The 16,635-nt window shown below is 40.5% G+C and overlaps 1 protein-coding gene across 15 annotated transcripts in view; it reads left to right on the top strand.

Moving 5' to 3' along the window:
* The window catches only part of LOC138738423 (HMG box transcription factor BBX), a 285,557-nt gene that overhangs the window by 148,319 nt on the left and 120,603 nt on the right, over nt 1-16,635 (top strand). For all 15 annotated transcript variants that reach the window (XM_069888607.1, XM_069888615.1, XM_069888604.1 and 12 more), the window contains one exon: nt 10,220-10,291. The gene's annotated coding sequence lies outside the window, so the exon portion shown is untranslated. The remainder of the gene's footprint in view (nt 1-10,219; nt 10,292-16,635) is intronic.

The raw sequence follows: 16,635 nt of genomic DNA, 5'->3' as shown, positions 1-16,635 counted from the left end.
GCAAGCACCTCCTCTTGCTTAATCTCCCTCCTTATGTTCCACGACCCTTCTGTTTGGTTCCCTTTTTTCCTTATACACTATATGCCAGTTTCCTGAGTAAATACTGATGCAAAAAAAAAACTGTTTAAGATTGCCCCCATTACATTTATTTTCCACAATTTTATTTTCGGTTGGTTGAGGTTACTGGTTGCTTGAATTCCAGATAATATGGATTTTACTGTATACATATCTCTGTCTGGACTGTTCCTTAGTGAGATGCCATTGTTTTTCCTCAATGATATCAAAGTTGGTCCCCATTACCATCCCATGTCACCAAATTTAAATTAAATTCGAGTTCATCTCACAATTTTTAATAGGGACACTCTCAAGGTATGGAGAGAATGAATTAATCATTCTTGCCAGACCCCCATGGAAGAAGTCAGACATGTCAATCCAAATCTTAAATCGATTAACCATATAACTTTTTCCAGCACAGAAACAGGCCATGTCGGCCCTTCAATTCTGTACCGGTTCACTTGAACAACTCCACTAGCTCCTCCGCAAACTCCTGAAGAAGGTGCAGTTTGTTAGCGCTGGTTAAAATTTTTAAAACAAGAGCAATTGATGTAATTGGTTATAGATGGGTTTATCCGGCAACTTGAATAATAAATAGTAAGAAAGACGATTCACTAGTTCAGAGTTTGCAGGCAGCAGCAACATTTATCAAGTTCCAGTGATCTTTGTGCAAAAGCTTGGCCTTTTCTGATGTATGCATCAGTTTGAGAAGAAGCCCTGATGCTTGGCAAATAGTTTTTCAAAAAAGCTGGCTCAATTCACATTGAGGAATTTGCATCTGCAAACCAGGTAGCTATATGCACAAATTTTATTAACATTTAAAATATATTAAGTATTAAATTTTAAATATAGTAATGTCCCTGAAATCTGGAATTCAAGCAATTGGCAGCCTCAAGCAACTAGCAAAAAAAATTGTGAAAAATAAATTGGTAAAATAGCAGAAGTTTAAAATTGGCTTGCTTCGCCGTTAGTTCTTCATTCACGCAATACGCAGTTTCAAGCAACCAGGAAATGCGCTTATCTGGCATCTACCAATCCCCACAGGTACCAGATACCAGAAATTTTACTGTATGTTTAAATGAGAAGACAATCACATAATTGTATTTAAATATCAGTTTTGTACTTTGAAATATCTTTGCAGGAAATACATTATATCAACAAATATACATTTAAAAAAAAAATTAAATTCAGACATGCAACATGGTAGAAGCCCCTTTGGGCCCACGAGCCAGTGCGACCTACAATCCCCGCTATGTTCTTAAATGGTGGGAGGAAACCCACGCAGATATAGGGCGAATGTACAAATTCCTTACAGACAGCGGGGGATTAAATTCCATTCGCTGGTAATGTTACAGCGTTGCGCTAACCATGCCGCCCTTGTTGTAAAACTAAATAAACACAAGATTTCATGGAGGAATTGTAGATCAGTAACTATTTCAATTTTAGGAAGTCATTTTATGGTGCTTTTCAGTTTGGCTTTCCCATTTACCTGAAAATTGATATCAATTGACATTGTTCCTATTGGTTGAAGCAAATCAGAACATGCATAAGAAACAGGAGCAGGAGTTGAGCCTTCTCCGCCATTCATTAAGATCATGGCTGATCTGATCATTGACTCGACTCCACCTACCTGCCTTTTCCCCATATCCCTTAATTCAGTTTTTATGTAAAAATCTAACTGAACCTTAAATATATTTAAAGAAGTCACTCACTGCTTTCCTGGGCAGAGAATTCCACAGATTCACTGTTCTCTGGGGAAAAAGTTTTTCTCATCTCCGTCTCAAATCTACTCCCCTGAATCTTGATTTTCCTGCCTCTTATCTATCCCTTTCATAATTTTATATGCTTCTTTAAGATCTCCTCTCATTCTTCTGAATTTGAGGGAGTATAAACCCAAGCAATTTAGTCTCTCCTTGTAAGTCAAACTCGCTCATCTCTGGGATCAACCTGGTGAACCTACTCTGGACTGCCTCCAAGGCCAGTATGTCCTTCCTCAATATGGAGACCAGAACTGCACACAGTACTCCAGGTGCAGCCTCACCAGTACCTTGTATAGTTGACCTCCTTGCTCTTCAATCCAATTCCTCTAGCGATGAAGGCCAACATTCCATTTGCCTTCTTAATAACCTGTTGTACCTGCAACCCAACTTTTTGTGATTCATACACAAACATTCCCAAGTGCTTCTGCATAACAGCATGCTCAGTTTTTCACAATTTAAATAATAATCTTCTCTCCTATTTTTCCTACCAAAGTGGATGACCTTGCATTTACTAACATTGTACTCCATCTGCCAGACCTTTGTTCACTCACATAACTTAACTATATCCTTCTGCAGCCTCTCCACATCCTCGGTATAATTTACTTTTCCATTCAATTTAGTATCATCTGCAAACTTGGCTACACTACACTCTGTCCCCTCTTACCAATGTAAATGGTGAACAGCTGTGGGCCCAGCACTGACCCCTGCGACAGCCCACTTACCACTGTCTGCCAATCAGAAAAACACCTATTTATCCCAACTCTCTGCCTTCTATTAGTTAACCAATCCTCAATCCATGCCAATATACTTCCCCCGACTCCATTCATCTGTATCTTACTGATGTCTCTTGTGCGGCACCTTATCAAACAGCTGGAAATCCAAATATACAACATCAACCTGTTCCCCTCTATCTACTGGACCCACTATATCCTCAAAGAATTCCAACGTTTGTCAAACAAGACTTGCCCTTTCTAAATCCATGCTGCGTCTGCCTAATGGAACCCCTTTGTTCTAAATGCCTCGCTATTTCATCCTTAATGACAGCTTCAAGCATTTTCCAACTACAGACGTTAAACTAACTGGCCAATAGTTACTCATCCTCTGCCTACATCCCTTTTTAAAAAGTGGTGTGACATTTGCTGTCTTCTAATCTGCCTGGACCTGCCCAGAATCAGAATTTTGGTAAATGACCACCAAAACATTGACTATAACTTCCACCATTTCCTTCAGTACCCTGGGATGCATCCCATCAGGACCAGGGGATTTGTCCATCGTCAATCCCATTAGTTTGCTCATCACTATCTCTTTTGTAACAATTATTTTATCCAGGCCCTTGCCTCCCTTCCATCCCGAACATGCTGAACGTGTTTTCCACCGTGAAGACTGACACAAAATATCTGTTCAGCGCCTCATTACTCAATATCAATTTTCATTTCTCATTTTCCAAGGGACCTTTGTTGACTCTTGTCACCCTCTTCAGTTTTTTATATTTATATATTTTTTGTTATCTTTTTATACTTTACCTACAGATTAGAAATCCAATGAATCACTGGGAGAAAGTTTGAAATTTCAGGATTAAAATTTCCCTGTGCAGAAATTCTGAATGCCCAGTTTTGTACGGTGCTGATTGTAAATGTCATTACTTTTACAATCTATTATCAGATTTTAATTGAAGTTGATAGCTATAGAGTAGGAAAGTTGGTGAGACCAATTGGAGTGTACTCTCTCAGTAGGCAATGAGTTTACATCAATGCTGAATGAGTTTGTTGGGGAGATGAGACCCTTTGTGTTGATGATAAATAATGGAATTGTAGAGAAGCATAAGAATTGCAGAAATTAGAATCTACCAGCTTACAATGAGGAGCTGGAGGGTCTCAGTGGGTCAGGTCGCATTCATGGAGAGAAATGATCAGTCAATCTTTCAGGTTGGGACTCTTTATCAAGTCTGAGGCTCAAATTGTTGATTTGACTATTTCTCCCCATGGATGGTCCCTATCCTGCTTCTCATTGTTTGCAATAAGGTGTTGTGATGCAATTTGATCTCCCCCTTTTTGGCACATCAAATTGGTGAGCCCCAGTACAGCAAGGTGATCTATTTCACTTCTGTCGTTGGTCTGTGTTGAATGTATAACAGTACCTGGTAGTTTTTTTTTTTGCATTCTGCCTTCTGACAGTCGAATAGAAAAGTGACTCCTGATTCTATAATGATTTGTTCTCTGCCCTAGATGGTTGCAAACACAGAATCAATAAGTACTGGTATGTAATTTTAAAATTGGACTTGCAGAGGAACTCTACAAATGAAGGGAAGTGCCTCCAAACTGCACATAAAAACTACACCTAAAATAGTCAAGACAAAAATAAGTATGCCAAAGTATTTCAACTGCCTCCTTAATGGGCTGAATATTGTTGGATCCAGCCTGCTGCCTGCACTGTAGCCATGACAAGGTATAAATGTGTAGTGTAACCCTGCTGGATTGCAGAGAGGCTAAAATGGTGAGCAAGTCTAAGGCAGTGTAATTGTGAGCACTCACCCTTGGAATTTCTCTCAACAGTCCCCGACAGAAGGTAGGATTGTCAAGGATTTGACATTTTTTAATATCTGACATTCACAAGAATCATCTCACCTTTGATGCATGATTGAGCAACACCTTATTTTTAAGCAATGACCCTTAATTTTAAATTCAAGATGAAAGATTTTATCCACATCCATCCTGTCCAGACCTCTCAAAGGATCTTGAATGGTTTAATGAGTAAATAACTGCTATTTTTCAAACCTGTGAGGTTGAAAATTATGATGGAGATTCATTTGGGGGCATTCCACTACTGTTGATATAATTTGGGGAATTGTATGCTCGTTTTAAATATATACTAGGGCAAATTAAAATCTTAGCAGTCAAGTTTCCTGATAGGGATTGAGGCACCAAGAAATTCTGGGTTGTTAATTTAGTTTCAATTACAGAGCAGTAGGAAGTTGAGGTCAGGGTTTCACCTTGCAAGAATCTGGTGAGTTGGATTTCCCAGTAGGCCCAGTCTGCTCACTCCATCTTAAGTCAGTAATGGAGCGAAACAGCAAGGTGTTGCTGTTGCTCAGGACCCAGGAAAGTACTATTGGGTGAAGATCGGTCATGTCAGCCAATGCCACAGCTAGTTTGATTCCATCCTTTGTCTAAAAGAAAATCAATAATTAGTACAACTGAAAAATTTGAGGATAAATATGTCTGGGGGAAAATGATTCACTTTCATCTGATTCCCTTCCATCTGTGACGTGTTCTGGAATGATCAAATTTAATGAATCATTAAGCGCTTTTAAATTACGGCACCCGGGTACCCCTCCTGCGACCTGGGTGAGGTTACTAGGTCGTGTGGGCAGGATGCACCTTTCAAATAGCAGCCTAACCTACCTGTAAAATTGGCAATCCGGTGATTTAAGGGGAATCCCACCTCTGCAATGACATGGTGGGTGATGTGTCACATGATCATGGTCACAGGTACCCCCTTGGGAAATCCCTCTCTGTTTAAATTTCTCCTAAATGTGCACCCCCTCCCCCACCCGCTCCTGGCTCTCAGTCTCTTTTTTTCCCTCCCCCATGCCAGCGATGCGATTTTTGGGGGGTGTGGGAGCTGCTGTGATCAGGAGATGGGGTGTTCCAATGTCCCACTGCCACAAATTTGGGGGGGGGGGGGGGTAGGTAGGCCAGGGCAGTTCCAGCGACATGGGGGATTATGGGTGAGGAAGACATCCATTGCTTTTGCATGCCATATTTGAGCTGTTGCCGCAAACCGAGCATTGCAGCAGAAACCCCCCCCCGCAGCAGAGACACATCGCGGCACCTCCAATCACGGCAGCACTCTCTCTGTTCTGCGGCAGTGACATGTTAAATCAGCACCATGACACCATCCTGCATTGAGCCAGCCAGGGGTTTTCCTTTGACGCATGTACGTGCTGATGTCACGAGAATAACCAGGTCTGCCATTTCCCCTGTCAAATCGTCAGAGAAGGATACCCATTGGGTTCCCAGACCACCTCGGAGGTTGGACTGAAACCCGGTTGGGTTGACCCATTTAGACTCTCAAATAGCCTTGTACCTGGGTCGTCAACTGAGAAAATTGCCCAGTTAACCCCATGGCAATTTGAAAGGGCCTATTATTTTTTTTAATATTTTTGATTTTTGTCGACTCTCAGAATTCAACAAACCGTTCAATTTAAAAGTTTATCAAGTAGTCATCATGGGGTCTACATCCCTGACCAAAACCCAAAAAAGAAAAGGAAATAACGATGAATAAGTCTCAAAAAAAAAACTGAAAAACCTGAAAGGAAAAGAAAAGCGTGACGTCAGTGCTTGGTCCATTTTCCATAGTCACACCCGAACGGGCCTATTGCCCATGTTCCACAGATTTTAAATGGTCAGTCATTGTTGTCTTATCAATGGGCAAAAGTACAGCTTTTTTTTTGCTTTATTAAAACTTTTTTAATTTAGTGTTCGGTGTAGCTATTACACAATTTTAACACACACTCCAGTTTGAGAGCATAATGTGGCCAATTGATGAGATTTTTCTGACATTATCCACCAAACCTGAGTGTAGCTTCCTTACTTTTTCAAATGCTTTGTAATTTTTGTTTAATGAATACTGTGTATGCTTCTGAATTGGTTTGAGAATTATGTTACGCATCTACAGATTTAAGAATATTACAGTGCCTTTATCAAAATGATAAGGTAATCAATTTTATTCTAATGCATGTTAGCGTGCTTTACTAAACTTCAAAAATAGTTCTGCCTTCTTTATTAATTTATCTTATCTTGAAACTGTTTTGGGGAACCTATTTGTAATGATTATGTCTTTAAAACTGACTTGAGAGTTAAAATGCCTGATTTAGGATTTAATGATAGTTTACAAAATTATATGCTAGGTTCTCAGTGAAAGCATTTGAACTCAGCTTGATGATGTTTTGGGCTCTTTTGTCTCTTTAATTGAGTACTAACTAGTAAAGTCAGCCACTTCCATGGACTGATTGGGCTTAATGAATTTCATGAATGGAATTACACTGTTGTGAATACAATTGACATAGATGTGATTTGATTTTAACTACAATTACAAGATGACTTGTTACATTAGTAATGAATTTAGTAGTTAAATTGGGTATACTTTCAACTTTTTGTTTTGTGCCAGGCATGTACAAAGTTGAAAGTGAGTATAAAATAGCAACATATTTGTATAATGAGGTGTGTGTTGGTGTGTGTTGGTGTGTGTTGGTGTGTGTTGGTGTGTGTTGGTGTGTGTGTGTGATATATCCTTCTTCTTTCTTTGGCTTGGCTTCGCGGACAAAGATTTATGGAGGGGTATGTCCACGTCTGCTGCAGGCTTGTTGGTGACTGACAAGTCCGATGCGGGACAGGCAGGCACGGTTGCAGCAGTTGCAAGGGAAAATTGGTGGGTTGGGGTTGGGTGTTGGGTATTTCCTCCTTTGTCTTTTGTCAGTGAGGTGGGCTCTGCGGTCTTCTTCAAAGGAGGTTGCTGACCGCCCAACTGTGAGGCGCCAAGATGCACGGTTGGAGGCGAGATCAGTGGTCAATATATAGGAATAATATATAGGAAGGAATACAGTAAAACCCCTGGTATCCAGCACCTTTTGGGATTGATAGGTGCCAGATAAGTGCATTTTCCCATTCCTTAAGAATTACTCTTATAATGCCCAACTAATACACCTGCAATAAAAATAAACAGTTTAAAAGACAAAAATACTGTGAACGAACTTCATTTGCATAAATATATAAACCTTAAAAGTATTTTATTTTCAGTTGCATTCTTTGAAAACATTTAATCGTCGTTGCATCTGCCGGTTCCTCCCCCTCCATGGAGGCGCTCGAAAGACGAACAATACATTTTAGACGATTAAACTCCGCCTCCACCAAGTTTACAGATAAAGCCTCTCACTGGGGCAGCTTTCACATAGCAGGGATAAGATGACCCTTTAAGAGAGTCACCCCAATGATGAGCAGCCCTTAACTAGTTCTTCAACCTGGGCGACACCATTGGTGTTTCACACAACTTTATTCAAACAGCTGCTACGAGCAAAGCCCGACCAAGGGCCTTCCGCTGGCTGAATATTTGTTCGAACGTCACCATTTTTATGTTTTACTTCAGAGAACATTTACTTTTACAATTTTAAACTTGCATATTTTGTACCTATTATTTTTTTCTTATTAATTTTAATTTTTAAAATGTATTTTCCTCGAATTTTTGGCCAGTTGCTTGAATTCCAGAGAGCAGGAGTTTGCTGTATATGAGCTCAACCAATTTCAGTTACTGTAATAACTTCCTTTCCAACTCTGGAGCCAAAATGGGGTGAACTTTGTTGTATTTAGCAAGGATTTGTATCAGCCTGTAAATATGGATACTCACAGGACTCTCCAGTGTTATTACCCAGATGATATTCTTTGTAGCGTGTTGGTCTGGCTTTTGCAGTCTGTCCTTGCTGCTTGCCCTACATTTAGTTACTTTAGGCCTTGGGTAGTTTGGTTGATCTATTGGGTAGGCATAAACAAGACCTGCTAGGATATTGCTGAGGAAACCTTTTGCAGATAACAAAACCATGTGAGTTTTGTAGTCTTCTGAGGAATCTTGGAAAATTAGTGCTTTGCTGTTGGATTTCATGAAGTAATTTGTTGAATGGAATCTGTCATCAAATTGAGATTTTGCATTTAAGGCTCAAATGTGCTGGCATTTATAGGGGTGAATGCCAGCAGTTTGCAAAAGATTCAACCAATTTCAATAGACAATAGGAGCTGGAGTAGGCCCTTCGGCCCGTCGAGCCAGCACCGCCATTTTACAGATCATGGCTGATCACTACCATCAGTACCCCTTTCCAGCCTTATCCCCATAACCCTTAACTCCTTTGCCCACTATTTCTTTCATTTAGATCTTATTTAAGCCCTTGAAGATTTGGAAATAGAAACACGTAATCTCAGTAATGGATTATAAATATAGGCCAATTTTGTTAACTGAAAAAAAAAACAATCATTGCAGAGATGCCCCACAAAACAAAAATAAATAATTTCAATGCAAGATCTGGCACCTAGGCTGAATGTTTGCACATTGTTAACGTAATTGTAAGTTCTTTGGTGAAATTTGAATGTATAAACTATATTTTGTTGGGCAAAGGTTGGAAACTAGTATTGTTTATTTCACCATGCAACATTAATCAAAGTTAAATATTCAAAAAGCTACCTATTTGGGAGTGGCATGGTTGCACCAGTTAGCGCAGCACCAGTTAGCGCAACACCTTTACAGTGCTAGCGATCAGGACTGGGGTTCAACTCCCACGCTGTCTCTAAGGAGTTTGTACATTAGTGTGGATCCTCGATGATTGCTGCTACTCTGTGATGGCTGTGCTCCCTGTAGATGTTCTCAATGGTGCAAAGGGGTTTGCCTGTGATGCCCTGGGCTGTCGACTACTTTTTGCAGGGCTTTACGCTCGGGGTTATTGGGGTCCCCATAGTAGACCAAGGCAGCTGGTCAGAACACTTTCTATCACACATTTGCAAGAGTCTCTGATGACAGACCAAACCTCCGTAGACCCCTGAGGAAGTGGAGGCACTGACGTGCTTTCTTCACGATTCCATTAGTTTGTTGGCTCCAGGAACGATCCTCCGATATAATGACTCCCAAGGACATAAATTTGCTCACCCTCTACATCTTTTTTTTTTACCCCCCCCTCCCTCCCCCCACCAATGCTCACTGGATCGTACACCTCTGGTTTTCCCTTCCTGAAATTGACAATCAGCTCCTTGGTTTTACTGAGATTGAATAAATACAATGTTGGTCATATAGGTGAGAAACATCAGATCCAGTACAGCTGGATCAAAAATTGTCATCAGTTTATGGTTGGCACGTGGATGATAGTTTTGGAGGAAGTGGTGTGTAGAAGGATTTTAATGAGAATAAATGCAGGGACGAAGAGGCAATTTCAATGCAGAAATCTCATACAATTTAAAAACCAGTTTTAAATATGGTGGCTTTACCCCTTATAATATCTGTGCCTTTGATCCAACTGGATTTCAGAGTAATTTTAAATATTGTTTTAAAGAACATTTCACAATTTGCTCACAAAACCACCTGATGGCAGATTTTTTTCATGATAAATGCATATCTGTCACATTCCACCTTTGTGTTTTGCATTTGTATTTGTTCTCGGGAGATGAGGAGATGCAGTGGAATGGGATGATTGTTTTTTAAAACCTTTGAGTAGATGTCCTGTGAAACCTAATTATTTACAGTGTTGTATAGATGAGCTGAAATACGGGTTCTGTATAGGCACAAAATTCTTCAGCATTGCTCCAGATCACTTTAATCTTGTATTTCCTTTGAATCATTCCATCCATAAAGTAATATATGTTTCTTTGTAGGTCGTAATCAAGTGAGAGGGATTTTGGAAAAGATTCATCCTCATCTCATCAATTTCCATTTTAATTGTTTGGGTAAGAAAAATGAGAATTTATTTTTGATACACAAGTCCATCCAAAATGCACTCCTTATTCTAGACTAGTAATTTTGGCAGAAAATATTTTCCAATTTATCTTCCGAAATTATTCCATTGATTATAAATCTGTGTGTGCCAGAAATTAAGATAACTGTTCTGTAGAGATTTGTAACAAAGGAATTTTGACAATACTTCCAATGAACAATTTTGTGTTTAAACCCATTGCTGTCATAATTGCTCATCGTATATTGAGTTTTAGTTATTATACTACTGTTGGATTTATTAGATTAGCAATCTTTATTCCCTTCCTTGCAAAGAGGAAGGCAATCTTTTTTTAATACAGAAATTGCCTGATGAGGTGTGTCATCCATATACAGAACTGTGTAGGTAATCCTTAAAGTAAGAAAATCGCTTAGAAATCACAGAACACAAAATTTTAAATGCAATATTTTAGATACAAGTAAAAATAATACAAGTTGCATCTGTTTAAACTAAACTTAAAATTGTTTTTGCATCGTTGGTCTCATTTAAACAACAGTGTGATTTGGCCTAAGTACAGTTCTTTGGCTTGCAACAATTGTGAAGTGTATTTAATGTAATAGATTTCTGTGTTGTCAGACAGAAAAGACTGGCAAGGGAAAGCTTATGCTGGTAACTAACACATGTGTTCTAACAGAGTTTATTCTGCAATGTGTTCTAAGATTGTACTTTAATATCATACTTGTTTCTTTCCTGCATTGCAATGGAATACAAAATTTGGAACAAATGAAACTGTGTTTTCCCACACTCTTTCTATCCCGTTTGTATTTTGAGTTTCTACAGTACAACTCTGATTATCTGAAAGCAAATTCTCTGAAATCCTCATTTGTCTGAACTCTTTGGAGCCGAACAGCCTCACAGGTTGGGGGAAAAAAATCACTTAATAAGAAATTAGAACAGCGATTGTCCTCATTTCAGGTCTCCTCTCTCTTTCCTTTTCTTTACTTTCCCCCCCATGACTTTTCTCTCTAACTCTCCCTCTCAAACTGCGGGCCACTATCTCCCAGTTGCAAGTGGTCGAAAGAATCCCTTGTCCCTGCGTTATCACAGGGCATGAGTGGGACCTCTGGCTCAGTGGCATTCCCTCCTATCCCCTGCCCTGCCTCCCTCGGCACACCAGAGCTTCCGACACTGGAGCGACGAAGCACAAGGAACCGCACAATATCTTTGCCCCTTTAAAAAGCAGATATGGTTGCCAAATTTTAAGGATGTCATATTTCCTCAAATTGTAGGTAATTTTCTCCAGAGGAACATAGCTTTGCATTTACGCATTCCAGCGTGCAATGTCTAGATGAGAGTCAGATTTCCAAGTTACCGCTATGTACTTCCTGACCATCGCCAAAGTGATCAACATAAATTGGATTTGAAATTTGGACAGCTTCATCATAAGTCTCATGTCCATGATGTTTCCCAACAGGAACAACTGGATCTTGTAGAAATTCTTTACCTTTTTTTTGTTGGCCTTGGCCTAGCTCTGTCCAGAAAGGCCTTACCTTGGAGCAGGTTGAGTGCACAAAGGTTGCTGTCTCTATGCCACACTTAAAACATTGATCTGAAATTTCTGGCTTGGCCTTGTTCAATTTCTGCAGCGTATAGTAAAACTGATGCAGAAAGTTGTACTGCACCAGCCTGTGTCGAGTATTAATAATTGAGGTCATGCTGTCACGATACAGGTTTGACCAGCATGTCTGACTCCCACCTTTCCCTAGATTTATGAAGACCCGGTTTTCTGTTTGGAGAAAGAAATACATTACCATAATAAACTTGCGTGTGTTCCCCTTTTGAATCAGTGTATCCATGGTGGTAGGACCATATCTGGACTTGATTTGTCCCTTTAAAAAAAAATAACTGAAGATAGCAAAAGAATTTCCTTGATACACCTCATCCCTTTCTGGCACCAGGTGCCAGAATTTTATCTATTGTCCATGATATTAAGCCATTCTGAGTCAGGGGTGTTTTTGAAGACAGCCCCAGTTTGTCATATGCATTGATTAAACTTGATCCACACATGAGTATGTTTTAATAAGGGGATGTGTTTGTCACTAGATAACAATTTAGAGTCCCATTTATAAATTTAGTCTTCTGCTATCTTCTCACTTATCGTATGCAGTCCAGTTTGTGCCCAGGACGATGTACCTCCTCCCTCAAAGAGCAAAGTGATATAACATTCTTGTATGCTTGACTGAAAGCTAAAACTGCAGAATTTTATTTTGTGAAATATGTGGCTAAGCTCATTTTCCCAGGGTGACGAGGAGGGCTGAAGTCGTTGTATTGTTAATCCACGTTTAAAGTGGGAAATTTCATTGGAGAGTTTTTTGGTATAACCAGTTGTTCACTTTTTAAGTTCTATAATCCTGTAAAGACTTTGTTTCCATACCTGTTGAGATATGCAGACTACTTCTAATCAATAAACCTGTTTCACGACTGCATTGTAATCCTGACTCAAAGATACACTTCAGGACAATTTAAGTGTATAAAAGAATGAAAGGTTCTCTAAAACATTTTTGAAATGGACAGTGAAACTTTGGAAATTTGTCATTAAAAATTAAGGAATTGGTGATAAAGCTGAAAGGAATATTTTCAATATAAGGATTTGAATCGTGTTTTGCAGTACCTTACTGACAGTAGAACACATGGGTACTAAACCTATAATATTCAAAGTACTGACATGAATTAATAAAAGAATTCTAACTGTTTGCTGTAATAGGCTCGATGTTTGCTTTGTAAAAAGGGATATTTGTGCAAAACAGATATTTGCTGTTTAATTTATGGTCAAAGATAGTAAGTTATTGTAAAAATTGAGTAAATTCTAACTTTACACAATTTTTGCTGATTTCAGTTTTGTTGGTTATTTTGATAACTTGTGTAATATTGCACTGCTATATTTGAACAGACTTGGCACACTAGGCAATGATAGTTGCTATTGACAACAGGCAATTCAAGATCTCCCACTGAGATGGAAAATTGTTTCTGATTTCAGATTTATTGTTAAGGGTACATGCATGACATCACCTACAACCCTGAGATTCCTTCTTCCTGTGGGCGCGACAGAATTACCACTCATTGGTACTGCAAAAATAAATTGTATACAGCGTAAATATCTAAACAAAAAACTGTAAGCAGATAATGAATGTAAACAAACTGCAATACAGAAAGAACAAAAAACAAAATCAACAAAGTGCACAAGTAAAAGTTCTTAGATGAGTTTGTCGTTGAGTCTGATGGTGGCAGCTGTTCCTGAACCTGGTTATTCGAGTCTTGTGGTGGCTATAGAACTTTCCTGATGGCAGCAGTGAGATTAGAGCGTGTGTTGGTTGGTGTGGGTCTTTGATGTGTGCTGCTGCCCTCTTGACGGCAGATTTCCCTGTAGATGTACTCAATAATGGGAATCATTTTGCCAGCAATGTCCTGGGCTGTGTCCACTATCTTTTGGAAGGCTTTACACTCAGTGGTATTGGTGTTTCCATACCAGACCGTGATGCAGCTGGTCAGCTCACTTCTGTAGAAATTTGGCAGGGTTTCTGGTGTCACACCAAACCTCTGCAAACTCCTGAGGAAGTAGAGGTGCTGATGTGCTTTCTTCACAATACCATTGGTGTGTTGGGTCCAGGAAAGACCCTCCAAGATGGTGACTCCCAAGAACTTAAATGTGCTCACCCTCTCCACCTCTGATTTCCCCCAATGATCACTGGATCGTACACCTCTGGATTTCCTTTACTGAAGTCAACAATCAGCCGCTTAGTTTTGGTGACATTGAGTGCAAGGTTGTTGTTGGTGCACCATTCAGCCAGGTGAAGGTAAATCGGTGATTCTTGTTTGACTCTGAGTTTTCTGAGTGGGAGGATTTGTGACTCTTGCTCTCATGGTTCTGTATATGTTATACACATGAGAAAATCCCAGCCGTGGAGCCCTACAAAATTGTGGTACAGTCTCCCTGAACAACACTATTTTAGCAAGTATTTATATGTATTAAAATGAAAGTAGAATATTAAATTTATTGTGAAACAGTACCTAAAGCAACGGAGTCTCTGAAATGGAATAAATGAAGATAAAAGCAACAATGAGATCATGTTAAATATTATAATTGCTGAGAGCCACATGGGTGATTAATAGGTGCTCAACAGAAAGCGCTGACATTGAATGTTTCTAAAATTCAGTTCATGATGAAAGTAAATCTTCCACTATTTATACAGACGTGGGGTTGTTAAATTGATTAAAACCTAATCATTACAATATTTTTAGTTTATGTACGTGTCCCAGCTTTATTTTTTAAATTTTAAATTCCGACAAGCAGCATGACAGGCCCAATTACACTAAATTGACCTTCAGCTTCCAGTACCCAGAGGAAACCCAGGAATCCTTACAGACAGCATGGGATTAGAACCCTGGTCCTGATCACTGATGTGCTAACCCGACTGCCCCTTTCAGAATTCATTACCTTTTAATAATGGATTGCTATGAAGTGCAAAGTTTGGAGCAAAATGATTGATTTCATACATCAAGATTTTCCAGATTAGTTGGTAGAATTTGCAATTCTATTTATAAATTCTCTACAAATGGGAACTGTTAATTTAGCTCTGAAATAAACTCAATAATTAGAACAGATCGATGTTATAACTCCATCTAGTTATTTGTTTTGACTCTGAAGATAGTAGCAAGTTCATATTGTATTCAAATTATCTTTATATCTCGGATAACGTTACATCACTTGGTAATAAAATTTCAGAAAGGAAGTGCCTATAGAAAATGCATTAAATCCATTGCATGAAAGCACAACCACACCCTGTTAGTGAAGCGGCCCTGTGGACAGGTGGACAGAAATGGAATCAGTCACACCCTGTTAGCGAAGCGGCCCTGTGGACAGGTGGACAGAAATGGAATCAGTCACACCCTGTTAGTGAAGCGGCCCTGTGGACAGGTGGACAGAAATGGAATCAGTCACACCCTGTTAGCGAAGCGGCCCTGTGGACAGGTGGACAGAAATGGAATCAGTCACACCCTGTTAGTGAAGCGGCCCTGTGGACAAGTGGACAGAAATGGAATCAGTCACACCCTGTTAGCGAAGCAGCCCTGAGGACAGGTGGACAGAAATGGAATCAGTCACACCCTGTTAGCGAAGCGGCCCTGTGGACAGGTGGACAGAAATGGAATCAGTCACACCCTGTTAGCGAAGCGGCCCTGTGGACAGATGGACAGAAATGGAATCAGTCACACCCTGTTAGCGAAGCGGCCCTGTGGACAGGTGGACAGAAATGGAATCAGTCACACCCTGTTAGCGAAGCGGCCCTGTGGACAGGTGGACAGAAATGGAATCAGTCACACCCTGTTAGCGAAGCGGCCCTGTGGACAGGTGGACAGAAATGGAATCAGTCACACCCTGTTAGCGAAGCGGCCCTGAGGACAGGTGGACAGAAATGGAATCAGTCACACCCTGTTAGCGAAGCAGCCCTGAGGACAGGTGGACAGAAATGGAATCAGTCACACCCTGTTAGCGAAGCGGCCCTGTGGACAGGTGGACAGAAATGGAATCAGTCACACCCTGTTAGCGAAGCGGCCCTGTGGACAGGTGGACAGAAATGGAATCAGTCACACCCTGTTAGCGAAGCGGTCCTGTGGACAGGTGGACAGAAATGGAATCAGTCACACCCTGTTAGCGAAGCGGCCCTGAGGACAGGTGGACAGAAATGGAATCAGTCACACCCTGTTAGCGAAGCGGCCCTGAGGACAGGTGGACAGAAATGGAATCAGTCACACCCTGTTAGCGAAGCGGCCCTGTGGACAGGTGGACAGAAATGGAATCAGTCACACCCTGTTAGTGAAGCGGCCCTGTGGACAGGTGGACAGAAATGGAATCAGTCACACCCTGTTAGCGAAGTGGCCCAGTGGACAGGTGGACAGAAATGGAATCATCCAACACAAATGTTGTAGCTTTCACGATGTCCTCCTTTATGCGGCAGAAGACTGACCGTGCTTCATTTATAAGGGGGAAGGAGTTGAACCTGATAAGGGGGCAGGCTTTATCCGTATAATTTGGAACTCACTGGGCGTAATAAGAAAAGAACCCCAGGCATCTTTTCAGGGCTGGGAGAGAGGGAGGTCTAGCAGAGGCTGCATGGGGTCGGGGCCAATGACCCTTTCTCCACAACGCAACCAAGGATCGCCAGTCGGGTAATGTGTGAAACACATTTATCCTTATTAAACGTCACGTTCAGGCATTTTGGTAGTGATGAGGAATTTCAGGAGGTTTGCGTCATGGTCTTGCAGGTCGTGGCTATGTATCTTGACATCAGATAATGGGAAGAT

This window comes from Narcine bancroftii, chromosome 7, assembly GCF_036971445.1.
Source record: "Narcine bancroftii isolate sNarBan1 chromosome 7, sNarBan1.hap1, whole genome shotgun sequence".
Taxonomy (NCBI): Eukaryota; Metazoa; Chordata; class Chondrichthyes; order Torpediniformes; family Narcinidae; genus Narcine; species Narcine bancroftii.
The sequence above is the reverse complement of the archived record's forward strand: the minus strand, read 5'-3'. Positions and strand labels throughout refer to the sequence as shown.